Consider the following 9,537-nt stretch of genomic DNA (forward strand, 5'->3'; position numbering starts at 1 on the left):
ACTTGACATATTCCGAGCATCCAATTCGTCTTGGATCAAAAGGACAGAATTACCCGAAGAAAAACTCTCAAGTTTTACAAGATACAGTGGAACCAACATTCAGAAGATGAGGCTACATGGGAAACTCAGGACTTTTTAGAAAGGAATTTCCCAGGCTTTTTTGCCTCATGTAATTTGTAAAGTGTATATAATTGTTGTAATAAAGGAGTGAGCCCCAAACCACCCCTGCCATGTACTAAGAATAAGGAAATAAAGACATGCCGTGTTTCCTTTTCCATTACTTGCCCTAGGACTTTTAATCTCGGGACAAGATTCTTTTATGGGAGGAAGGATGTAACACCCCTGGTGTTGCTGTTACTAAAACTTGAGCATAACATCATAAGCATGGGCATTTCATGTGTTTGTCACACCTAGAGTGCATTCACTAGGCAAAAATTTCAAACAAGTTGTATTGAAGTGACATGTTACTAGTGAAACCCTAGGGTACAATATATAACCCTAGATTGGGTTTAATAGAGCAAACAAGGCCAAAACAAGAGAAACCTTCAAAGTTCAATTGAAAAAGTCATAAAGTGTCACCATGGATGAACTTAAGTGGGATCCAAATCCTAAGAGTGCAAGAAACCCTAAATAAGACCCTAGAAAGCCTAAACTTAAACCCTAGGGGGCTAATTGTAAAATTAGTGCACTTTTGGACTAAAGTGCAAAAACTATGAAGTTAAGGTGTATTAAGTAATATGGTTCACAAATATGTGAATTTGCAAGTAAAACCTTGAGGTTTGGACTTATTTGCAAAAGAGCCACACTTGTGCTCTTTTGACTAAATTTGAATTTCAGTATAGTGGGTTCAACTTTGGGGCCTTGTAACTTTCAAATTATGAAGTTTTTGCCCTAGGTCACCACATCAATTTTGTAGAACCATTATAGGAGAATAACTTTGATGCAGACAGTCTCTTTAGTTGTTATACAAAAATTAAAGAAAATGCTGCCCAAAATTTCTCTGTCACACTGGTATTGAACAACTGAATCTGAATCTGATAGCAAAAGTGGTCGTCAGTGTTGTTGGCCGAACTTGGGGCTCGAATTTAAGCATGATCCAGTGAAAATTTGACTAGGGATGCTATAACAAAGATGAAGATGGTTGATATGACTACATACTTTGGTGAAGAAGGGTGATGATATTGCCATAGAAAATTTAGAAATAATCTACCCTAAACATCCTCTGTCAGGCACTCTGAAGATGACTCTCTTGGTACAGTAGCCTAATCGGATCAGGTTCAGTGAACTTCACCGCCCATGACCGTCACGCCGTGATTCACGTCGATCGCCGGGATTCGTGCGCTGTGGATTGTGGATAACTGTGGGCGGGTAAAGATCTTGGCGCCTGGATCAACTTGAGTCTGGCCGCGACTAAGCTCACCGTACCCCTTGCTCATCGATTGATCGGGATAAGACCTCGCCGCCATTGGTCGATTGCCGCCATGCGCCACGTGCTAAAGCACTTTACCACGTTGCAGTGGCTCGGCTTGCGATATTTGCTCATCGCCGGTGAGTTCGCCATGACGGAAGACACAAATCCACTGCGCCAGTAACTTTCTGTTTTCTCCGGCTGCCGCGCGTCTCTCCCAAATTCACCGGCCACCGCCCTTGCCTTCTATAAATTGAGCACATCGCCTGGTCCGTAGGATAATCACGCACCAAGCCATCAAGTATTGCCTCCAATCATATACCCGAGAGGTCTAATTTTGGATTTCCCCCAAATTGAGTTTCCGCCACCGCAAGGACACCTTCACCGCGGCCAGCTTATTCCAGGTTCGTTCAAGCGCTCTAGTCGATTGTTCTAGCGTCCTTAGGTCCTCCTCAAGCTCCTCGACCCCTCTGATTGAACTAGACCGCCATGGATCACCGGGAACACGTTGTTCCTTTGATTATCTGTGTTGTCACCGTGGCCAGAGCAAACCAGGTAGCCATTCTTGGAATTAGGTGAGGGGAAACGCTCACTAGATCTTGAATTTGGCTTCGGCCAAAGTAGGACGCCAGTTGTTGAGCGAATTGGCCGGTACGCGAGCTCGTCGGAGCTCTGCACGTCGCCATCCATCGTCGAGGGCTTCAGAGTGTAAAGGAATAGAAACGTAGGGGCTTTTCAACAAATGTCAGCGACTCAGTCAAATAGTGTCGCGACCCCGCTTCAGGTTATCCCATAAGACAAGCCCTTTTCTACAAAATCAACACACGCGGGCGCGCGCGGGCACAGTTTCACCAGTTGTTGGGCCGACCTGGGCTAGATTCGGTCCAACACTATTCATGACCTTTTCCTTTTCTTTTTCTGCCAGAGTTAAAATAATTCTAGAAAATTGTAGAAAATGCTAAAAATGCAAGACCAATTTTGCTAGATTCCTAATTTTCCATAGAATTTAATAAAAATAGTTTTAGGATTTTTAATCCAAACACAAAATTATAGAGTAATTAAAACAGCTGAAGACCTTGCTTCTGGATTTTTAGAAAATAGATAATAAATCCAAAATTCACTAAATTTTTAGGATAATCTCTAAATAATATTTAGAAGTCTCGGGTAGAGTTTGGTATGATTTGGATCTTGTTTGATACTTAGAACCCAAAACCCTACCCCCTGTCCTATGAACTTCACTATTGACTCCGGAAACCCTAGGTTCTCGGAGAACCATGAAGGAAAATTGTACTCAAGACTTTAGATAACCAATTTCTATTGTTTTTTCATCTTCATGAGCACTACATCAGCATTCATTACTATACTTGGCTATATTTAGCAAACGAAGAAGAAGTTGAAGTAGAAGAAGAAGCAAGGACACCACCACCACCTGAGGAACATCAGGCATGCAGCTGTTTCTATTTTGACATCTACGGGACCGAGCCTGATTCACCAGTAAAACAAGGCAAGCCCCGGTGCATTTACCACCTCCTTGACTCTTTTAAAAATTTTCTCACTTGCTTGATGCATTAGGTGATAGGAGTTGAGTGCTAAAACAATTCCTACATTTCCTTCCTTGAAGTTGATTACCTTCCTTTGAATCCCTGTTTTACAAAAGGTTTTTCCTATGCTTAGTCTTGCTCTAGCAAAACAAAATGTTTTGTTTTTACAAAAAGATGATGTTGCAAAGTGGGAGGGATGTTTTTGAAAATAAAACTTGATGGTGGATCCATCATGGCCATGATGGGTTGAACATCGGAAAAGATGTACCTCTGCCAGGTACCAAACTTTGGGTTTGAAATCATTAAGCTGAGACCGGGCGGGTGACTTGCACGAGAAGAGAGTCTCGGTGTAGTGTCTCCGTCTAAGTCGATTAAGGACCGTATCGATGTAGGCTTGATGACCTATGACCCTTTAACTGGTCACATGCCTCGTCATGGGTAAGCTTTGCCTCGAGCAGACTAATACCAGAATAAGATAACACGCAATGGGCGTGGAGAGAGGGCGAGAGTAGCTTGTACCCTCCGTGGCAAGAGGCTGGACGGTAGTGTATTTGTGCTCTCGGTTGGCGTGAACCTGATCTGGTCTTAAGAACTCCGGTGGTGAGTTGACATATGCAAGGGTTAAGTGCTACATATGTCGTGTGATTGGAGATCCTCAGCTGAGTATAATCGATTCGGATCACCGTAACTTCGCGGATATGAAGACTTGGTCACTGACCTATACGTAGAAATCCAGTAAAGATGAAGGGTTGTTAAGAAATTGGCTAGTGCAGGTCAAGTGATTGAACTAGGGTAGAAAGAACTCTAGATACAAGTAATCTTACTTAACCTGACAATTAAAATTGTATTTTTAAGGATCCACTTTAGTAAGCATTTCTGCAAACAGAGTCATTGATTATTGATGAGCCTTACCTTGACTCCCTTAAAGCCAGCATATCCTTGAGAGTCTTTTACTTTGTCGGGTAAGTTTTGCGAAAGTACACTTCGTACTCAGGGCTTTGTCCCATGTTGTTTTAGGTGAGGAAGCGACAAATTTTTGTTGCTTCTGTTCAAAGGTGGTACCCAAAGACGAGCACCAATACTAGAGCTCTGGGAGGGAAGGCCCTCCGTTAAAAACTTTTTACTATCTATTTAGGGAGGAGTTTTTGCCTCCCATGGTTTGTAATAATACTCTGCACTCGTATATTATGTTCTGGTCTGTAAATATTTAACTCGGTCTTACTTTCTAATAAAAGTAAGTTATTGTAACTGCTTTCGCAATTCCTCATCTCCGATGAATTGTAATGTCTCTGTGACGGGTAAAACGCTCTTGGGAAGGTAAGGAATTCAGATACCGAGCTTGTCAAGTGATCAGGTGCACCTGCAGGGTTGTCTGAGGTCCATTGGACAAGGACAACTATAGGTGGGCCTAATGACTTAGGAGGTTCCATCACAAGGATCGCCATGAATCTGCGTAGAAGAAGCAAAAGGCGACGCTACAGCTGGTGGACCCACGACGCGATGTGAAGGCACCAGGTCCCAGCGCGAAGGGCTCCACCGCTGTTGCTGTGATGCCTTTGCCTACAATGCCTACAGCGGCTGCCAGGAGGATGCCCTCGCCTACGAGGGCTGACGAGGCGACGGGGGTGAAGGGGGCTGAAGTTGGTCAAGCTAGCCGGGAGTTGTCTGTGGACGAGTACTTGATTGAAGATGTCGACATGTTCAACGCTCATACGGGGTTGTCGGCTGGCGATGAGTGTGTTTACTGCCGTGTAGGTTTTTTATATACGGGGCTGTCAGCTGGCGATGAGTGTGTTTACTGCCGTGTAGGTTTTTTATGATGGTATGTGTTCTTCTATTGGTCTATTTTTGGTTGCAAGGGCTGGGTCTAGGCAGATGGTGGTGGTGTCGGCAAAGCCGGTTGAAGTGAGGACCCAGGCGAAGACTGTGATGCGACTTTGCTAGACCCATGGGCACGATTCTACTCTGCTGTTGACATGGGCGAAGAGGTCGCCAGCGTGTCTGCGGCTAAGGGTGTGGCGACAACTGTCTCACGACAACTGCGTTACATGAGTGTAACATTCATGATGTTAAGCATTCTCATACATTTCATATGCATCATGAAAGCATCATCATAAGCATAATTTATCATTCACCACTTATATCAGAATCTTGAACCGTTTGCTGTTGGTGTGAAGTGATTTCATGCTTGAATTAATAGAAAGCCTATGTTCTAGAATCTTAGATTATTAAGGAGTACTTGTGTGTATAGGTAAACCAAGTTGAATGAATTTAGATGTTGTTTTGGTTAGATTTCAACCCTGTTTTCATGTGATGATATCTTCTAAACTTGTATGTGACGTCATTTGACAGATTTTGACACGGTTAGACGATCAGTTTCCACTGATTTGTGCAGCCCTGACAAACCCAAGTTTGAAAGCCATTAGTTTAAAATCCACCAGCCTAATCACCTTAGACCCTATAACAAAGTTGTAGCTGGTAGAGAGTGGAGCAATTTGTCTACAGTAGCCGATGCTTGGGGAGCCTTCTATCCTTGTCGTGGAGCGTTTGAACCCGGGCATGCCACGCTCGCCACGTGTTGTGCGCTCGGACGCGTGGAGCGCAAGCTTGAGGCTTGTATCAAATTTTCCCCGCGCGTGGGCAAGCACAGCAGCCATGCCCGCTCCATTTCGGCTGAGCACTTAGTCGCTCTCGCCTCCCTCAGCTCCCCTTTGCGCCCTCTCGCTTGCCCTCGCACTCTCTTCCTCCACTCCGATGCCGTGTCGCCATGGACGCCGGTGGATAAACTCCGCGGCCGCATGCCTCCGTCCTCTTCCGTGCGAGCCTCGACCATCGTCGTCTTCCTCAAGCTTTTCCGAGTGACATGCGTGCTTCATTGGAGCACGAGCACACCGGCAACCCTGACGTCGACGTCACCAAGCCCTAGTTCATGCCTGTGTGCATGAACGGCAAGCCTCCGTCCACCATCCGTCCAACCAAGGTCGCCGTCGAGTTCATCTTCGTCGGTCGTGCCTCCTCGCCGTGCTCGCCTCGACGCCGGTAAGCCACCGACCGAGCCGCTCGCCCTCTTCCTTTCTGTCTCTGTTCTGGGAAAGGAGACAATGACAGCGAGCGAGAATAGGGAAAAACCTGAGGGGTTTTCTGCAAACCTTCATAGACTCAAGGGAATAGTGTCCGAGGACCTAAAAGTAGGATCCGCGTTTGGTTAAAACTCGAGGGGCTAACATGCAAAATGGTTTTCCTTTTCTCTTTTCTTTCTTTCGGTTTAAACCATAGAAAGCCATGGAAAATTCATTACGTCGAGTTTTAGAGCACAAAAATTAGCGAAATAAATTTTGTGGTTCTCCTCTGTAATGGATCTATGGTTTAAAAATATTGCATGTCGAGTTTCTAATAATTTTTTTGTATGGTTTGGATTTAAACAAGGAAACCGAGTTTCCTTCTAAAAAAATTTTGTGACAAGAATAATGGTCAGAAAAATATGATTCTAATTTTTCATGTTCCTCCTAAGATTATCTATCTGTGATAATTATATTAGGGGTACGTTGTGCTGAAAGAATGACTTTTGTGAATTAAAAAGTGAAGTTGTTGATTTCTTAGAAATCAGGAAATAAATAGCAAACTCTCTTGTATTTTATCACCTCTCAATAAAATATTAGCAGCTAGTTGTATAGAAATTTATGAGTCATAGTTTAAAAACAGAAAGGCTATTTTATTTAGAAAATTTTTAAAAAATATTTATAGTGAAAATGATTGTGCAAATTTTTGTGTCATGTTATTGTGCTAAGTAAAGCATGGGAAAATTATGATAATGACTGTTTGGCTAGTTTGGTAATACAAAGTAGGTTAAGATGCTTTCTATCATGTTTATTGTTATTTTTTGCAGTCTAAACTAGTAGTCCAAGTAGGTTGATATTTCTGTGGTAGATAAATCCTGCTCACTGTAATTTTTGTAGTATTTTTAGAGAAGTATAATTAATGGTCACTATGTAAGTCCAATTAAATAGAGTATATGGATTTAAGTAATTGTAGGTAATTCTTGGTTTAGTCATGATTAAGACTTGATTTATTAAGAAAATACTTACTGTTATGATAGCCCAACTTATTTGGTAAGTTCTAATCACTAAGTGATGAACAACTCTTAAAACTAAGTGAAGTATATTGAATGTGTGTGCACTTGTATACGTAGTGTGATAATCAGGACCAACCAAGAAAAGACAGACTACATGTTATTGGACGATGTAGACTATCTTGTAGAACTAATTTATAGTAACCTATGAAAAGTAAACCTTAAAGAATGTTTCAAACCACATGCACCCATAAGCATCATACATCTCTTGCATTAAGCATTACCTATCATCATACTACATTCGTGCATCATACATGATCGCAGGAGGAAGTACCAGTAGTGATTGTCAAGGAGCTGCAGGGAATTCTCGTGGAAGAGGGTGAACCAGAAGCCGAAGCTCAGGAGTGTCCTGATCACTGCTCCAGTTCCTTCTAGAAAGGCGAGCCCCAACATCTAATTCCCTATATATTGCAATAATTTATTCACTACCTGCCTATGTTGTTGCATTATGTGTAGGAATTATTTGGAAACAATTGTTGCATATATCCTAGACTATCTTGTTTACCCTATCCTTATTTCCTAGTTTTGGATGGGTTAGTCTAGCTGAGTACATTCAGTACTTAGGGTTCTATTCCCAATGTTGTTGGAGATGGCTAGATGTTTTATGGATACTGTGAGCACTGCTTATACCCTGCTACGGGAGATGACTAGGCCATGGGTATGGCTTCTCCATTCTCCTCTCATGCTTTTGGTGGGTTGAAATGACCCTAATGTTGGCACTGTATTTTTGAAAACCCCGCATGTGTTGTGAGTGCTACTCGAATAATTACTTTCGCTAAAACTGATCACTATGGTGATTGCTACTTTCTATGTCATTTGGGCCTTCCTCTCGACTAAGTTGTAATACCTCTATGCACTCCAATCTATTTCCAATCTAGTGGAATGTTGTTTCATGTGATGCAGTGAATGTTAATTTATTATGATCTTGGTTGCGAAGGAAAAGTTTGAGATCCTTCATGATTTCATTAGACCCCTGGGTTTATATGGGTTCAAGTGTGGGAATTCACTGTCGGACTGATGGTTTTCATACTTGATGTTGGGGGTCTGCTTCGTCGCCGAAGGTCCTGTAAGAAGAAACACCTTCAGAAGATCAGCACAGAAATAACGCCGAAGCTACCTTCCAGGGAACTTCGGCATAACAACATGTCTTGAGACGAAGGGTTGCACCGACTTAAAGATGAAAGGATAGATCGGCCCATGATAATTTGTGTCTTGATTGTAATCGGTTGTAAAGGGTATAAATGTAATTTCACATAGGCTGCGCCATGTGCCTATAAATAGATGAAAAATACCCCCGTACTGTTCACGCTGACTTGTATTCATTTGTGTGTCACGCTTGGACTTTTACCTTCTGTCAAGCCACAGGTACAAATGTAAACCAATATTGTTTTTGTTTATCCATGTTAATATAAAGAAGATATATTAATAATGTTATATGATTATTCATGTTGTCTCTTATATTTCATATGCTTCTTCTTTCATTAACACATGCTGTGATGATGAAGGTATGTCCTTCATGACCTTCATCCAAAGATTATTATATCCTAAGAGAAATAATGCTTCGAAGGACGATGGACATTTAACCATTAACATTTATGTTGCCTTGTTCTTAATTCATAGCATTTGAGAACAAGTCACCAACATTGGCGCCCACCTCATGTGAACTCACTTCCACTTTTGAGCTGATGGCTTTGTTCAGCAACCAAGCCGAAGCATCTTCGGCTACGAAGCTGGTGCTTCCGATAACAGGCGGCTCAGGTTCAGAGCCGGCTAACAAGCAGCAGAAGAAGGAAGCACAGAGAAGGGTACAACATGTTGGGGTGCAGGGACCCTTCATCAAGTCAAAATGGTCCCACATCCCAATCACCTTCTCCCAGGAGGACCTTCAGCTCAAAAATTACCCTCACAATGATGCTATGGTCATATCTTGTGTCATCAAGGGATTTCTGGTCCATAATGTTCTGGTTGATACAGACAGTGCAGCAGATATAATATTTGCTAAGGCCTTCAGACAGATGCAAGAACCAGAGGATAAGATTCATGATGCTACACATCCTCTATGTGGCTTCAGAGGAAGGCAGATTGTAGCACTCGGCAAAATCACAATGCTAGTGACCTTCGGCTTTGTTCATAACACAAGGACTGAACAGGTTGTCTTCGACATTGTTGACATGGAGTATCCCTATAATGCAATCATTGATCATGGGACACTTAATGCTTTCGAAGAAATACTTCATCCAACATATCTATGCATGAAGATACCTTTGGAACAAGGGCCCATTGCTGTTCATAGGAGTCAAGAAGCTGCTAGGAAGGCCAAAGGAAACTGGACAGATTCAAAGGCAATCCATAACATAGATGGAGCCGAAGTCTATGAGCAGTATAGATACAAAAGAGAGAAGGCTACTTCGGCGGATCAGCCGAAGCCTATGCTTTTATGTGAAGATATAGCAGAACAA

This window comes from Zea mays, chromosome 7, assembly GCF_902167145.1.
Source record: "Zea mays cultivar B73 chromosome 7, Zm-B73-REFERENCE-NAM-5.0, whole genome shotgun sequence".
Taxonomy (NCBI): Eukaryota; Viridiplantae; Streptophyta; class Magnoliopsida; order Poales; family Poaceae; genus Zea; species Zea mays.